Source organism: Myodes glareolus, chromosome 3, assembly GCF_982192425.1.
Source record: "Myodes glareolus chromosome 3, mMyoGla1.1, whole genome shotgun sequence".
Classification (NCBI taxonomy): domain Eukaryota; kingdom Metazoa; phylum Chordata; class Mammalia; order Rodentia; family Cricetidae; genus Myodes; species Myodes glareolus.
This window is the reverse complement of record NC_142028.1, coordinates 28,897,443-28,914,835: the sequence shown is the minus strand read 5'-3', so window position 1 is coordinate 28,914,835 and position 17,393 is coordinate 28,897,443. Positions and strand designations below refer to the sequence as shown.

At 43.3% G+C, this 17,393-nt stretch overlaps 1 protein-coding gene across 3 annotated transcripts in view; it reads right to left on the bottom strand.

Annotated features, from left to right (window-relative positions):
• Positions 1-7,381, bottom strand: part of Rimklb (ribosomal modification protein rimK like family member B) — a 50,437-nt gene extending 43,056 nt beyond the window's left edge. For all 3 annotated transcript variants that reach the window (XM_087904276.1, XM_048444301.3, XM_087904278.1), the window contains exon 1: positions 7,272-7,381. The gene's annotated coding sequence lies outside the window, so the exon portion shown is untranslated. The remainder of the gene's footprint in view (positions 1-7,271) is intronic.
• Between the last annotated feature and the right edge of the window lie 10,012 nt (positions 7,382-17,393).

Here is a 17,393-nt window from a genome sequence, read left to right as displayed (position 1 = left end):
GCAGCTTCCACTGCCAGAGTCAGTCAGCTAGAATAGCTAAACACTGGTCAAGCCTACCCCACCCACTCCCCTCCTCCTTTGCTGCTCCCCGTTTCTGCACATTAAACTCTCTGCCTCTCTCATAATGCTCAGAGCAGACACAAAGGGAGACGGGGTCGGGAACAGAGTGAAAGCTCCCATAGAGACAGAATCACAGAACGTGGTTGAAAGGATGGACGTGTTAGCCGGGCGAGCCCCCTCCCTTTCTTTAATTGCCTCTGGTTGTGAGATCCTCCCCCTCCCCCCGTCCCCGCTTTCCCCGCCCCTATCAGCTCCCGAGGAATTAATCACCTGGGATGCTTGCTTGAAAAGCAGGCTGTGTGGTTTCCGACCTGAGCCACTAAGCTTCTAAAACTATTCCCAAGTCTGCATTTTTTTAATAACCACGCCAGGTGATTGTGTGCACATGGAAGTTCCTGAAGAGAGCTAGATAACCATCTGCAAAATACACTCAACATTTATAAACTCACTGTAGCCTCCAGCAACCTCATAAGGTTGAGTAAATATTGTTAGCCCCCTCCCCCAGCGGAAAGGTGAGGCAATGAGATTAAATCACTGGTGATCACCTTGTTCTCTTGACTGCCTGTTCATCTGGGATATTTTCAAATAAGTCAGTTTTGGAAGACTTGAGGGAAACAATGGGGTAAAGAAATTTGAAGAGGCAACATGTTCTCTCCTAGCAAGGGTAATGTCAACTAAGAGTGAGGAGGGGGAGGAAAGGGTGTCTCCCAACTTGGTGCAAGAAAACCAGGTTGACCTGGGAGACAATTTACCAATGGGCTTCGACTACAGAAGTGATTATACTCAAACTACATAACAGCTATTGCAGATGTCACCCTAATCCAGCAGCACCCTGAATGACTAATAAACATGCAGATTTAATTAATTCAAGCATCCTAAAGGCTTGGCACCACCACGATTGTTTGGGTTTGCTTTGTCACATACATACATACATACATACATACATAATAAAAGGATATTTATTTACTTATTTATTTTTATTTATTTATTTTGGTATTTCAAGACAGGGTTTCTCTGTAGCTTTGGAGCCTGTCCTGGAACTCACTTTGTAGGCCAGGCTGGCCTCGAACCCACAGAGATTCACCTGCCTCTGCCACCCAAGTGTTGGGATTAAAAGCCAGTGCCACCACCACCCGGCCTTCCTTTCTCTTTTTGAGAGAAGGTCTTATATGTAGATCCACGTGCATCTACCTCCCTAGTATTGTGCCCAACTTCTCACTGCTGCTCTACCGCCTCATTTTGCTCCTAAATTGTTTCTATTCTCTTGGCTTCACAAAAACCACTGTGCTATCTGTCACCTCTGTTCTTCAGTCAGCTCCAGAATCCCTGAGCACCACCTTTTCTTGGCTTCTCTTCTTTTTCAGTCTGAGTTTTATCCTAAACAGGCAAATGCAAAGCCAGACAAAATATTGAGGAAAAAGGAAAAAGGAAAAAAACAGGGCTTGGAGAGCCCTCAAGGACCTCCTCAACTGCCTATCAAATGGTGGCTAGCCTAAACTGCATGATACCCTATCTCAAGAAAGAGGAAAACACACACTAAATGTAGTAAAACTAAATAGGATTAGCCAGTGAGGTGTCACATGCCTATAATCTCCGGACTCAAAAAACCAAGGCAAGAGCCTCAAGAGTGTCCGAGCCTCCGTGTTTAAGAGCACCGCTTGCTCTTCCAGAAAACCAAGGTTCGATTGCCAGCACCCACATAGCGGCTTAAAATTGTCTGTAATTGCATTCGAGGGGCTCCCTCAGAGGGTGCCAGCCACACATGTGCTGCACATAAGTACATGCAGTGCAGGTACATGCATATAAACACATCCACATAAAATGAAAACAAATCTTTTAAAAAGATCAATTGAGGGAGAGGTGAGGATGGAGCTCAGTTGGTAATATGCTCTGGTGATAAATGCCCACAGAATCTCAGTTCTTGGGATACAGAGACTGGAAGGATTAGGCCGTCTTAAGCAAGTTTGTTTGAAGGCAGCCTGGGCCAAGGAGACTGTTTCCAAAAGAAAGGGAAAAAAAAATCAATGGAGAATTGCTAGTTGACTTCTGACTCCAAAAAGTTTTCTGAACAGCTGAGCACACACATGAGATACAAGCTCCTGCAGACTTAGGCGTGTCAGAAGGACCACAGAAATATTTGGAATGCGTAGTTCTTCCCTGTCCCTGGGGTCATTTCTAAAAATTTTTTATGGACATTAAGCCCTTTAAGGTCTCCCAACAACCCTGCTGGATCTCCGTATCTTCTTTCTGTAAACATCCCAAGACACAGAGATGTTAAGCATCTTGTCCAAAGTCACACAGCTGTAAGTGGCAGAGCCAAGTTTTGTTCTAATTTATTCCAATTCTCCTCATCATCCGTCTGGAGACTACAGACTTGATGCCTTCAGGTTTTTTCACATTTTGAGTTTGTCTTATCTGTGGTTACTGTTTGGGTATATTTCTTCAATGGCATTTAAAAATTTGAGAAATAGTGGTGTATGTTCAAATTTGCCACAGACCTAAGAATCTACTAACCAAGCATCACCTACAGAGATTCAACAAAAAAAAAATATCAATAGGTGCTTGAATCCTCAGATACACATAGATTCTGTTTTGATGAATGATAAATAAACCCACTTAAGTCGTAAATGGATCTGCTAAAGCCGTAGAAGCTTTTGTTTATCATTATGGTTTTTGCTCTTCTGATATGAAAAGTAAAAGCTATTTTCTTTCTGAGACCATAAAATAGTTCAAAGTGTCGGGGGACTCGCTGGCGCGTGGGGGACCAAAAGTGTTCAGCAGAGAAGCCAGTTGAGTAGAAAAACCAGGATTTCGTGTTTGACAGGCTGAAAGTAGGTCAGTGTCCCCGACTGTCACAGCTGGTGGAGGATGATGTCAGAAGACAGATGGGGGAAGGGTGGAATTGAAGGTGGGGACGTGGAGAGACCCTGCACGGAAGACTGTGTGCTAGAAAGAGGGGATGCGCAGACCACTTTAAGTCAGCCTCCTAGGCTGCTGGGAGAAAGAGTTGAAGCAGCTGCCTTCCAGGCCTGTTCCCTACCTCTGCATCCAGTCTGCCGGACACAGAGACGCCAGGAAAGCAGTGAGCGAAAGACAAACCTGCAAAGGGCTGATTTTTGATTTAAAAAGATGAAGAAAAAAAGTGGAAGAATTAATCAGGTAATCCAGACCACGGGAGACAAGGAAAGAAGTTAGGCAGCAATGGCTGAACGAGAGAGGCAGGCAGACGAGGAACAGTGCAAGTCATCTTGAGTGTGTGATTTCTAGTTTCGGAAGTTTAAAACTGACAGGAACAAAGTGCTGGGAAGACACCACAGTAGATGAAATTTGTAATTAAGAATATAAATCGGAGCCAGGCGGTAGTGGTGCATGCCTTTAATCCCAGCACTCTGGAGGCAAAGTCAGGTGGATCTCTGTGACCATCCTGGTCTACAAGTGAGTTCCAGGGCTACATAGAAAAACCCTGTCTCAGCTGGGCATTGGTGGCGCACACTTTTAATCCCAGCACTGGGGAGGCAGAGGCAGGCAGATCTCTGTGAGTTCGAGGTCAGCCTGGTCTACAAGAGCTTGTTCCTGGACAGGCTCCAAAGCTACAAAGAAACCCTGTCTCGGGAAAAAAAAAAAGAAAGAAAGAAAAAAAGAAAATAGGAAAAAAGAAAGAGAAAGAAAGAAAGAAAGAAAGAAAGAAAGAAAGAAAGAAAGAAAGAAAAACCCTGTCTCAGAAAACAACAACAACTTAATAGGTAGCTGAGCATGACAGTGGTAGTGCCTGCCTTTATTTCTAGCACTTGAGATGGAGAGGCAGGTGGATCTGTGAGTTCGAGGTCTACACCCTCACTTCCTATGAAGTGTCCTGTCCACGGTTAGACCGCCTTTTTATAGGTCTCCTTCCAGGTGTGGGTGGCCCCTATTACATTTAAGTAAATTAGCAATAATGTCAATTCTTGGAATGTGGTGACATCTCAGGGTCTCTGCTTTTGAAATTAGCCATGCACCTCAGGCATTCTTTTCATCACCAAAACAGTCCTCTGTCCTGTTGCGTGACTCCCAGATCAGGAACCAATTGTGTTCAATCACTTCTCTATTCCATCGCCAGCAACAGCCTTGAAACCCCTAAGAACTGTTCACGCTCTGAGCACCCTGGTAGAACCTAAATATCCACATAACACCCACATTTCAAGATAAACATGCCCAGAAATGGGGGAGGCGAAGATACTGGGGTTGTCCAGCACCCACATCTGAAGTGTGCGCTGCTTTTCATTACCCCTCCCACTCAGAAATTTCTTTCTCTTCCTAAGGAAGGAACTTAAATATTGATCTTCTGCTTCCCCTCCCCCCTTTCTCTGTCTCCTCTTCTTTCTTCTGTACCAGATTCTATTTCCACCTCACATTGCCCCTGTATTTTCTTCTAAATCCTGACTTTGTTGTGTCTTGGCTTAATCTGCTAGCTGTCCACTAAACTTTCCAAGAGAGCTGGAACCAGAAACAGCACGTTTGGCAAAAAGCCAGCCACACATACCACAGAACCACAGACAAGCTCTCCGACTGCAAAATCTTTTCAGCAACCCATTCCTGGTTCTTGCAGTCAGCAGTTCACCCAGACCCATGGTCGGAAAGAAACAACACATACATTCGATTACACGTTGCCCACACAAGGCCTCTGCAGTCAGCTCACAAAGACACAATGTCTGCAGAAAGGCAGAAAAGTCCTTGCCGGCTGCACACACAGGCAATGCTTTCCCCACCCCTTCCTAAGCCGTCCTGACTGGCTCTTTCTTCCAGACACCTCCTCCCCTCCCGTTGCCTGACTGTGGCTCTGCTTCCTTTACCGGAGTTCCAAATCAAACTGCCTGCCATCTATCAATCTCCTGACAAATCCTCGAACTAGGCAATAATTTCTTGAAGTTCCTTTTGCCCTGACCAGGAATTTAATCCTTAGCAAAAGGATAGTCCAATTAGAGTCTGCTCTGGATTATTTCTTCAGCTTTTAATTTTTTCTTCTTCTTTCTTTAATTAAAAAGTTCTTGGGGGAGGGGGAGAAGCAGAAGGGAGAAAAAAAAATGAAGGCCATAAAATAAAAACAGATAGGGACAGGCGATGGTGGTGCATGCCTTTAATCCCAGGATTTGGGAGGCAGAGACAGGCTGCTCTCTGTGAATTCGACACCAGCCTGGTCTACAAGGTGAGTACCAGAACAGCCAGGACTACATACAGAGAAACCCTGTCTCAAAAAAGCAGAGAGGCAGAGAAAGTTCACTGTATTGAGATTACGGATAAAATCAAAAAAGCCTTTGGGTCCAGAAACAAGCCTGGTGAAGGCTTGTAATCTGAGTTACCCAGGAGGCTGAGGCAAGAGGACCAAAAAATTCAAGGCTTGTCTGAGTTACAGAGTGAAGTCAAAGCCTGCCTGACCAAGTGAGCGAAACCATCACCTCAGAATTTAAAAAATAAATAAAAACAGGAGGGTGTAGTTCATTCGGTAGGATAGCTATTTGGCATTCAAACCCCGAGTTCAGTCCCTAGCACGGTAGCACTAGCGACAGCGCTCACCAGTAAAGGGTAGAGTCAAGAGAATCAGAAATCCAAGGCGCGCTTCAGCCTTACAGCAGGGCCCAGGCCAGCCGAGACTATGTAAATGAAGGGGAGGAGGAGCTGGTTACCGAGCCCAGTGCTAGAGCGATTGCCTCTCAAATCAAAGGCCCTGAATTCAAACTCCTATATGGGTGGAGGGATGGACTAGATAGAGATGGTTGGGGATTAAGATCATGGCCAGGTCTTACAGAGAACCTGAGTTCAGTACCCAGCTCACAAGTGTACACACGTGGTAATACATTCGCACAAACACACTTAGATAAACATGAAATCTTTAAATCTGAAAGACAAGAGCTACCGCTTCTGTCCATATGGTGGTGCTCATGAGCTGAGGCTAAAAAAAAGGGAAAGTGGCGAGGCAGGTTTCAAAATTAAGGCGAGACAAAAGAACACCATGTGAAAGATTATACTATTTCTCCTGAGATTTTTTTTCGTCTGCGAGGCTAATAGGAGAATTAGTAATGGAGAAAAAAAAAAACCCTCTAATACGATTATGTATCTTGAAATTTCCTAAAAAGACAAAATAGATAATCATCCAAAGTACCTGCCTCAAGGGAGACTGAAGCCACTAATCTGAAAGTGTTTACCGACGCGTGGCAGGAAGGTACATTTGGTCTCAGATAAAGACGATTTCTCAAAGATTACACTACTTGAGACGTCGTCCGGCCCTACGCCCTCCCATTTGTTTACCTGAGATTCTTTTAACTGATTATCTGCCAAGATCTGTGTTTGTCAGGCCCCTGGGGGATTCAGACGTCTGCTCAAGTCTGGGAAACGCTGCGGTAAAGCAGGGAAGCCTGCCTACCAGAGCCGGGACTCCTTGAAGAGAATCGCTAAGGACTCCTGACAGACAAACGGCCGAACTGCTCCTTCCAGGAGAGAATTTCAGGACCTCCTTTGGCACTGGGTGCGGTGGTGCATGACTGGAATCCCAGCACAAAGAGAGTCCCAGAAAGGTAGAGGATGGAGGACCAAGAGAAAAATAAGTCACATGGGTTATCTTTTGATCCCTCCAATTACAGACAGTAAATGTAAAAAAGGAAAAAAAAATATTTTAAACAAAACAACGAAAAGGAAGGAGAGAGAGGGGAAGGAAGAGGGAGATTCCTCATACACTAGGCAACATAGAAGAAATGACCGCTTCTGATTGATTCTGCACAAGTCCTCCTGCCGCCCTGTTAAGTCTATACTGGAGTCCACGGCCATACTATAGTCATCCTCTTAATCACCTGTCATGCTACATAGCACTACCTCATTGTTCTTGTTGCAAGGTACCAGATTTGGGCTTTTTGTTTGTTTGCTTGCTTTTTCTTTGGTTTTTCAAGGCATTGTTTCTCTGTGTAATTTGAAACCTGTCTTGAAACTTGCTATGTAGTCCAGGCTGACCTCGAACTCAAAGATCTACCCGCCTCTGACTCCCAAGTGCTGGAATTAAAGACATGCACCACCACTGCCCGGACAAGACATCGTACTTGTATAAAGCTAATCACAGCTGGGCATGGCCGTGCACATCTTTAGTCCCAGCATTCGAGAATTTAATCTCTGCCTTTGAGAATTAGACACCATTCTCAGGAGTTACAAAGAAGTCTTCGCTTCCCAGTTTATTACACTTCACTTACCAGTTTATTGCAGCGCTTTCAGAAACGGTAAGTTGGATGGGATGGTACGCAGGGAAGGCTGGGCTCTGGCAGAGTCCTGGGAACAGAACCTTCTGTGTGTTGGTGCACACCAACCTCTTTGAAGGCAGACACAGTGCTTACTATCCAGGAATTTATATGCTCCTGAGTTTCTCTAGACCATCCCACTTTCTTGGAAAACAATGGGTTGGTCTAATCAGTAGGAGATTAGCACGAGCCTAATCTCCAAGCCAGTGCTGCAATTCATTCAAAGGTCTTTCTTACCTCACATGCACCCTAATCTCATTATCATAAATTCAGGTGTGAACGTTGTGAAAGATCAGGAGAGTGTTATAAATGACAGAAGATACTAGCAACACTCATGAACCGCCAAGGAGTTTAGACATAAAAGCAAGACAAAATAAACCGATTATACCATATTTGTTCAATGTTTTTTGTTTTGTTTTGTTTGTTTGTTTTTTGTTTCTGGTCCCAGTCTTGCTTTGCAGAACCATCTGCCCCTGAAATCAAGATCCTCCTGACTTGGCCCTACCAGGTCTGGGGTCTCCAGTGTGCGTTCTCACACCCAGCATGCACAGTATCTTTTGGGTGCACTGAACTCTGAACTCTTGTGCTTGGAGCATCTACACTGGGCAACATACCTCTCTGTAGTCAATTCACATTGTACAGAGACTTTAAGGAAAATAATCCAAGAGGTACTAACGTGGATGAACTGGGTAGAAATTATCCCTGGGCTAGCATGAGAATCAGCAGTCGTAATGTTATGCCCAGATCACGGAATCCCCCCCCCCCCCCACAACTAGGAGACCAAGTCCTATATTTAAAAGCAAAGAGCCTTTATTCTTACAAAAGTTGGCAAACTTGAACTCTCTGTGTGTCCAACATATTGAAGTGATCAGAGAGCATCGAGTTCAGTTGGGGTTGAGTTTTTTATACTTGCAAAGGTGGAGGTGAGGGATTTCTAAAGTTCAAGACCCCTGACAAGAAGAGGTTGATTTATTCCTGCAAAACTGAAGAAGCAGAGGAGAGTGGGGGGGGGGCTATATCAGGAATTCAAGGTGAGCAGGACTTGGTTGCCAGCCATTTAGTCCAAGCAGAAACTGCTGTGTACCTGTGAGTTCATAAAGGCCAACCTGGTCTCAATAGAGTCCAAGTTAACAAAGATTTGCCCTAAACAGTGACAATCTTATCTTTAAAAAGAAAAGGAAGTCAATGTTATTTTTGTCTATATGAGACTTAGAAGTTTAGAAGAAAGGGGAGGGGAGAAAGATTTCAATAAGTCATCTGGTTGACATTAAGCCAGGGAACTAAGGGTGTGCTGGTGGAACAAGGCAGATAAACCGGGAAATTAAGTATGGCGTGGAAGCATGCAATTGTGTGCAGGTTTATGAGGAAGAGAAAGCCTAGAACTTTCATTTTAGATATATTTATTTTGCTTTATTAATATAAATTTTTGCCTCCCTATCTGTATGTGCATCATGGACATGTCTGTTGGATTCCCTGGAACTGGCATCATGGATAGTTGTGAGCCATACATGGTGTAGAGAATCCAACTCAGATTATTTCAAAAAGCAGCCAGTACCTTAATAGCTGAGCTGTCTCTGCAACCCCTGAGCTTAGGGCTTTGCGGTAGATAGTTCCACATTTTGAATGTGATATAAAAATAATGTGGATATGATATATAGACTGCTGAGTGATGTCATCCATACCATAAGGATGATGGCGAGGCTTTACAGTTTGGGAGAACTGTTGTTTGTTTGAATATTTGGTTGGGCTTGCTTTTTACTTTTTGTTTTTTGTTTTTGTCCTGTTTTGGTTTTTGAATTAACGTCTCACTGTGTAGCCCTGGCTGGCCTGAAATCAATATGTAGACAAGGCTAAATAGATTTGCAGAGATCTGCCAGCCTCTGCCTCCCAAGTGCTCTGATTAAAGATATGTTCCTCCGTACCCTGCTGTCTTCACGGAGTTTAAACCAGAGACTAACTTAACCAAATTAGTGCTAAGGGAGTTGAACAATTTCTGCTTTGTATTAGGAGCAAAGTTGGGGGAAGGTTGGGAAGTAGAAGGTCTGGAACTCTGTTAGGGCATTGACTGAACTGGAGGAAGGAGAAAATGACAAGAATGGATGAATGTGAATTTACTTTATTTTGGTTTGTTGAGGCATGGCTTTTCTGTGCACATCTGACGGTCTTGGAACTCACTCTGTAGACCAGGCTAACCTTGACCTCTCAGAGATCAACCTGCCTCGACCTCCCAAGAACTAGGATAAAGACATGAACCTCCACTGCTGGTGCAAGACCCCAGAGTTGTGTACAAACGCTAATCACAGCTGGGCATACTAGTGCACACCTTTGATCCCTGCCTTTGAGAATCTGCCACCATTCTCACAGAATTGACAAAGAAGTCTTCCCTTACCAATTTATTAAATTTCTTTCTGAGATAATGAGTTGAATGGGGAGGTACATCGGGCAGGCTAGGGTGTGGCAGAGTCCAGGCACAAAACCTTCTGTGTGTTGCTGTGCACCAACCTCTTTGAAGGCAGATATAGTCTTATCCCAGAATTGATATGTTCCCGAGTTCTTCTGTGAATCAGCAGGTAGTTCTAGAAATTCCAACCCTAATCTCCAGGTCAAAACTGCAATTCATTCAAAGGTCTTTCTTACCTCACATGCTCCCTAGTCTCATTAGCATAAATACATGTGTGAACATTGTCAAAAGTCATGCGTGTACTATAAATGTCAAAAGATACTAGTAACATTTGTGAACTTTCATGGAATTTAGGCAAAAACACAGGACAATATATACTTATTATAGCACGTTTGTTCTGTGTTTTTCGTTTGTTTGCTTCTTGAAACCCGGTCTTGCTTTTCAGTCAACCTGCCCTTGAACTCAAGACTCTCTTGACCTGACCCTACCATGTGGTGAACATTCCACGCCACGGGGTCTGCTTCACCACCCACCTGGTATGGACCGTGATTCCATACCTTTCACAAGCTGGATAAGGTCCTAGGGGTTAAACACAAGACACACACACAGATAGAGAGTTCGAGTCATTCCCAAGAGGAGAATGCTGTTTATTCAAACTTAATCCAGGGTTAAATACTTTGGCCACAGAAGAGGAAAACGATCCCCTCCCAACCAGAGGGGGATGGGGAAGCTGGCGCCCAGTGAGCTTCTCCGCAGGCAGGTGGGTGAGGGGTGCAGGGCAGTGTCAGACAGGTTGGAGGGATCTTGGCGCCTGGGTTCTTCTGGGCAGGTTGAGAAATTACCATTCCAAAGTAATATAGAGCCCTAGGCTATTATACCAGGCTATAGCAGAACAAGTAATGAACTTAGCAGGATGCTTAGCTGGTTGCCAAAACAGTCCTTGATTTGTATCCCAGGGAGCAAGGGAAGGCCCGGGCTCTACACTACCAGGTATGGATCGCCAGTGTGCACTCTCACACCCAGCTTGCACAGTGTTTTTTGGGTGCACAGAACATTGAATTCTTGTGTTTGGATCATCCACACTGGTCAGGACACCTCTAGGCAGCAAATTCACATTGTACATAGATGAGGAAAACAATCCAGGCAGTACTAATGCCCAGAGGAGTCAGGAAGACCTGGTAGAAATTAGCCTGGGCTAGGATGAGACTCAGCAGTCACAGCACTGACACTGCTCAGTCTTCAGTTCCCAGCACAGGGAGGAGGGAGGCTGAGGTTTAGTGAGGTCAGGTGTTTCATTCCTGTAAGCACTGGAGAAGCAGAGGGGTAGGGGGGATATATCAGGAATTCACTGTCAGTGCGACTTGGTGGCCAGTCCTTTAACCCAAGCAGAGGCAACTATGTACCTGTGAGTTCATGGCTAGCCTGGTCTCGATGGAGAGTCTAGGTTAACAAAGATCCGTGCTAAACACTGAAAATCTTAGAGCTGGAGAGATGACACGGTGGTTAAGAGCACTGGCTGTTCTTCCAGAGGACCTGGTTTCAATTTCCAACACCTACATGGCAGCTTATCCCTGTCTGTATTTCCAGTTACAGGGGATCTCACATGATAACATTCACACCAAAGCAAATTAAAAAAATTAAATTAATTATTTAAGAAAGCGTAAAAACTTATCTTAAAAGGTTTTTAAAAGGAATTCAAGGTCATTTTTGTCTATGACCAAGTATATGAGACTAAGGTTTAGAAGTGACAGGAAGAGAAAATAGATTTTAATAAACAATCCAGGTGACATTAAGCCAGGGAACTTAGAATGTGGTGTGGGAATAAAGCAGATAACCCGAAAATTGGGGCTGGAATGGAAGCACAGATGAGAGTTTATGAGGAAGAGAAAGCTTGAACTCTCTTTTCATGTATTCTTAGATTTATTTATTTTAGACTTATGGGCATAAATTTTTGCCTCCTTGCCTGTATTGCATCATGTGTATGTCTGTTGGATCCCCCAGAACTGGGATCATGGATAGTTGTGAGCCACCAAGTGCGTATGGAGAACTGAACCCAGCTCATTTCAAAAAGCAGCCAGTACCTTAATGACTGAGCCATCTCTGCAGCCCCTGAGCTTAGGGCTTTATGGTAAATAATTCCATATTTTGAATGTGAGATAAAAATAATGTGAATATCATATATAGACTGCTGAGTGATGTTATCAAAGCATTATTATGGATGATAGTGAAGTTTAGAGTTCGGTGGGTTTTGTTTGATTTTTTATTTTTGTTTTGTTTAGGCTCCCAATTAATTTTTTGTTTTTGTTCTGTTTTGTTTTTTGAGAGGCAGTCTCAGTAGTAGCCCTGGCTGAGCAATAAGTAATAAGTAGTAGAAAAGGTTTGCCTGGAGCTTACACAGATCTGCCAGTCTCTGCTTCCCAAGTTCTCCGATTAAAGATGTGTTCCTCCATATTCTGATGTCTTCACAGAGTTTAAAACAGAGACTAACTTAACCAAATAAGTGCTAAGAGAGTTGAACGATTTCTGCTTTCTTTTAGGAGCAAAGATGGAGAAAGCTGGAGAAGTAGAAGGTTTGGAACTCTGTTAGGGCTTTGACTGAACTGAGGGATGGAGAAAATGACAAGAATGGATGGGCATTTAGTTATTTTATTTTATTTTGACTTGTTGAGGCAGGGTTTCTCTGCGTATATCTGACTATTCTGGAATTCACTCTGTACACCAAGCTTACCTCGAACTCATGGGAACTAGGATTAAAGGTGTGAGCCACCACTGCTGGTCAAGATACCAGATTTGTGTACAAAAGGTAATCATAGCTGGGCATGGTAGTGCACACCATTAATCCCTGCCTTTGAGAATTCAATCCCTGCCTTTGAGAATCTGCCACAATTCTCACAGAATTGATAAAGAAGTGTTAGTTTACTAGTTTATTACACTTCTTTTATTTTTTTATAATTTACTTATTTTTATTTTGTGTGCCTTGGTGTTTGGCCTGCATGTATGTCTATGTGAAGATGTCAGATCTTGGAGTTATAAACAGTTGTGAGCTGCCATGAGGGCACTGGGAATTAAACCCAGGTCCTTTAGAAGAGCAGGCAGTGCTCTTAACCACTGAGCTAGCTCTCTAGCCCCTAAACTTCTTTTAAAGATGATGAGTTGGATTGCGAAACACAGGGCAGGCTGGGGTGCGACAGAGTCCAGGCACAGAACCCACTGCATGTTGCTGTGCACCAGCGTCTTTGAAGGGGCAGAAAGAGTCTTATCCCAGAATTGATATGTTTCTGAGTACTTCTGTGGATCAGTGGGTAGGTCTACAAGTTTCATCCCTAATCTCCAGGTGATTGCTATAATTCATTCAAAGGTCTCTGTTACCTAACTTTCTCCCTAGTTCATTAGCATAAATTCATGTGTGAACATTGCCAAAGGTCAGGAGAGAATTACAGATGACAGAAGATACTGGTAACACTTGTTCATGGAATTTAGGCAAAAATACAAGACAATATACACTATTGTAGCACATTTATTCAGTATTTTGTTTGTTTGTTGAGACACAGTCTTGCTTTTCAGCCCCTCCTGCCCTGAATACAGGACTCTCCTAACTTGACCCTACCAGGTCTGCATCGCAGGTGTGCACTCTCACAAACAGCTTGCACATTGTCTTTTGAGTGCAAGAGACTCTGACCTCTAGTGTTTGAGCATCCACACTGGGCAAGACACCTCACTGCAACAAATTCACATTGTATATAGATTAGGAAAACAATCCAAGCAGTACTAATGCCCAGGGGAGTCAGGAAGACTTTGGTAGAAATCAGCCCTGGACTAGGATAAGATTCAGCAGTCATAGCAATGACACCTCTCAGGTTTCAGTTTCCAGCACAGGGAGAAGGGGAGGCTGAGGTTTAGTGAGGTCAGGTGATTCATTCCTGTATGCACTAGAGAAGCAGAGGGGTAGAGAGGAGGATATATATCAGGAATTCATGGTAAGCAGCGCTTGGGAGCCAGTCCTTCAATCCAAGTTGAGGCTGCTGTGTACCTGTGAGTTCAAAACCAGTGTGGTCTCCATAGAGAGTTCAGATAAGCAAACACCTGGGCTAAGCAGTGAAAATCTTTGAGCTGGCAAGATTGCTCATTGATTAAGACCACTGGCTGTTCTTCTGAGGACCTGGCTTATACTTGTTTGTAGAACCAGTTCCAGGGTGTTTTAGATGACACCTTCACACCAACACACATTAAATAAATTATTTTAAAAGATAGAGAAAATCATATCTAAAAAAACACAAAAAATAGGAATTCAATATTTTTTTTGTCCACATGAGACTTAGAAGAAATAAGGCGAAGAGAGAAGAGATTACTATAACCTATCTAGGTGACCTTAAGCCAAGGAACTAAGGATGTGCTGTGGGAATAAAGCAGATGAGCCAAGAAATTAGGGATAGATGGAAGCATGGATGAGAGTTTAGAAGGAAGACAAAGCTTAGAACTATCATTTTAAATATTTAGTTTTATATAGCTTTCCTTTATGAGTATGCATTTTTGCCGCAATGTCTGTATGTGCATCCTGTACAGGGCTGTTGGATGCCCTGAAACTGGGATCATGGAAGATTGTGAGCCACCACATAGGTGTAGAGAATCGAACCCAGGTCTTTGCAAAAGATGGCAGAACTCTTGAAGACTGAGCCATCTCTGCAGCCCCTGAATCTAGGGCTTTAGGTTAGTTTTGAATTTTGAATGTGAGATAAAAATAATGTGGATATGATATATAGACTGCTGTGTGCTGTTATCCATACTTTAAGGATGATGGCGAGGCTTTACAGTTTGGGGGATTTGTTGTTTGTTTGCATATTTGGTATGGATTGCTTTTTATTTTTCCTTCTTTTGTTTTTGTTCTGCTTTTGGTTTTGAGAGAAGGTCTCACTGTATAGCCCTGGCTGGCCTCATACTCACTATGTAGACAGGGCTGGCCTGGATCTTGTAGTGATCTCCCTTTGTCTGCCCCTCAAGTGCTCTGATTGAAGATGTGAACCTTTACTAAGATGTCTTCACAGATTTTTAACTTGAGGATAACTTCATCAAATTAGTGCTAAAGAGAGTCGAACAATTTCTGCTTTGTTATACAAAGAAGGGGGAAGGTGGGAAGGTAGAAGGATTGGAACTCTGTTAGAACATTGACTGAGTTGAAGGGTGGGATAATTGTCTGTATTCTGTTAATCATGTTTTAAATAAATGCTGATTGACCAGGCAGGATGTGTAGGTGGGAAAACCAGACAGGAAGTGGAAATGATGCAAGGAGAGCAGGAGAATTCTGGGGAGGAGGAAGTTGATTCCTCCCACTCCTGCCTAGATCACCGAAACAGCAGGATGTGAGCAGCCCCACTGAAAAAGGTACTGAGCCACATGGCTAACATAGATCAGAAAAATGGGTTAATCAAGATGTGAGAGTTAACTAATAAGTAGCCAGACCTAATGGGCCAATCAGCTTTATAACTTACTGAGTACTCTGTGGTTGATTTTTCTCTGGGACTAAACAGCTGGGGGTACTGGGAGGCACAGAAAACACAAACAAGTAGGCCCCCTCATGTTAAAGAGAAAATTACAAGAAAGGATGGATGTGAAGTGATTTAACTTTATTTTGGTTTATTGAGGCAGGGTTTCTCTGTGTAGCCCTCGCTGTCCTGGAATTCACTCTGTAGACCAGGCTGCCTTGAACTCACAGAGATCAATCTACCTCTGCCTCCAGAGTGCTAGGATTAAAGGCATGCAACACCATTGCTCGTGCAAGATACCAGATTTGTGTACAAACGCTAATCACAGCTGGAAATGGCAGTGCACACCATTATTCCCAGATTTGAATATTTAATCTCTGCCTTTGAGAATACAATCCCTGCCTTTGAGAATCTGCCACCATTCTCACAGGATTGACAAGGAACTCTTCACTTAGCAGTTTATTACACTTCTTTTAAAGATGATGAGATAGTTAGGGAAGTATGCAGAACCGGCTAGGGTGTGGCTGAGTCCGGGGCTCACAACCTTCTGTGTGTTGTTGCACACCTACCTCTTTGAAGGCAGATAAAGTCTTTTCCTAGAATTGATATGTTCCTGAGATTTTCTGTGAATCGGTGGGTAGGTCTGTTATTCCAACCCTAATCTCCAGGTCACAGCTGCAATTCACTCAAAGGTCTTTGTTACCTCACATGCTACCTAGTCTCATTAGCATAAATTCACGTGTGAACATTGTCAAAGACCAGAGGAGTATTATAAATGTCAAAAGATACTAGGATTACTTGTGAACTTTCATGAAATTAAGGCAAAAATATAAGACAATGTATACTTATTATGCCTTATTTATTCCATGTTTTTTTGTTTGTTGAAACCCAGTCTTGCTTTGCAGCCCCAATTGTCCTTGGATTCAAGACCCTCATGAGTTGGCCGTACCCAGTCCAGGGTCACCAGTGTGCACTCTAACACCCAGCTTTCACAGTGTCTTTTGGATGCACAGAACTCTGAATCTTGTCTTTGGAGCATCCACACTGGGCAATACATCACCCTGCAGCAAATTCACATTGTACATAGATGAGGAAAACAATCCAGGCAGTACTAATGCCAGAGGAGTCAGGAAGAAATTAGCCCTGTGCTAGGATGAGACTCAGCAGTCACAGCACTGACACTGCTCAGGCTTCAGTTCCCTGCGCAAGGAGAAGGGGAGGCTGAGGCTTACTGAGGTCAGGTGATTCATTCCTTTAAGCACTGGAGAAGCAGAGGGGTAGGGGGCTATATCAGGAATTCATGGTCAGCAGCACTTGGTAGCTAATACTTTAATTCAAGCTGAGGCTGCTGTGTACCTGTGAGTTCAAGGCCAGCCTGGTCTCCATAGAAAGTCTGGGTTAACGAGGTCTGCATTAAACCGTGAAATTTGTAGGCTGGTGAGATGGCTCAGCGGTTAAGAGCACTGGCTGTTCTTCCAAAGGACCTGGTTTCAATTTCCAACACCCACATGGCAGTTTATAACGGTCTATATTTCCAGTTACAGTCTTTACATCAATGCACATAAAAGAAATTAAATTAATTATTTAAGAAAGAGTGAAAAACTTAACTAAAAAGGTTTTTTTAAAAAAAATTCAAGGTCATTTTTGTCTATATGAGACTAAGAGGTTTAGAAGTGGCAGGAAGAGAAAAATAGATTTTAATAAACAATTCAGGTGACATTAAGCCACTTAGTTCAGGGAACTAAGGATGTGGTGTGAGAATGAAGCAGATAACCCAAAAATTAGGGTTGGGATGGAAGTACGGATGAGAGTTTATGATGAAGAGAAAGCTTGAACTCTCTTTTCATGTATTCTTAGAATTATTTATTTTGACTTTATGAGTTAAATTTTGGCCTCCTTGCCTGTATCATGTGTATGTCTGTTGGATCCCCCAGAACTGGGATCATGGATAGTTGTGAGCCACCAAGTGCGTATGGAAAATTGAACCCAGCTCATTTCAAAAAGCAGCCAGTACCTTAATGGCTGAGCCATCCCTGCAGCCCCTGAGCTTAGGGCTTTAGAATAGGTAGTTTCACATTTTGAATGTAATATTAAAATAATGTGAATATGATATATACAGCCTGCTGCGTGATAATGTCAAAGCGTTACGGACGATGGTGAAGATATAGAGTTTGGTGGGTTTTATTGTTTGATTGT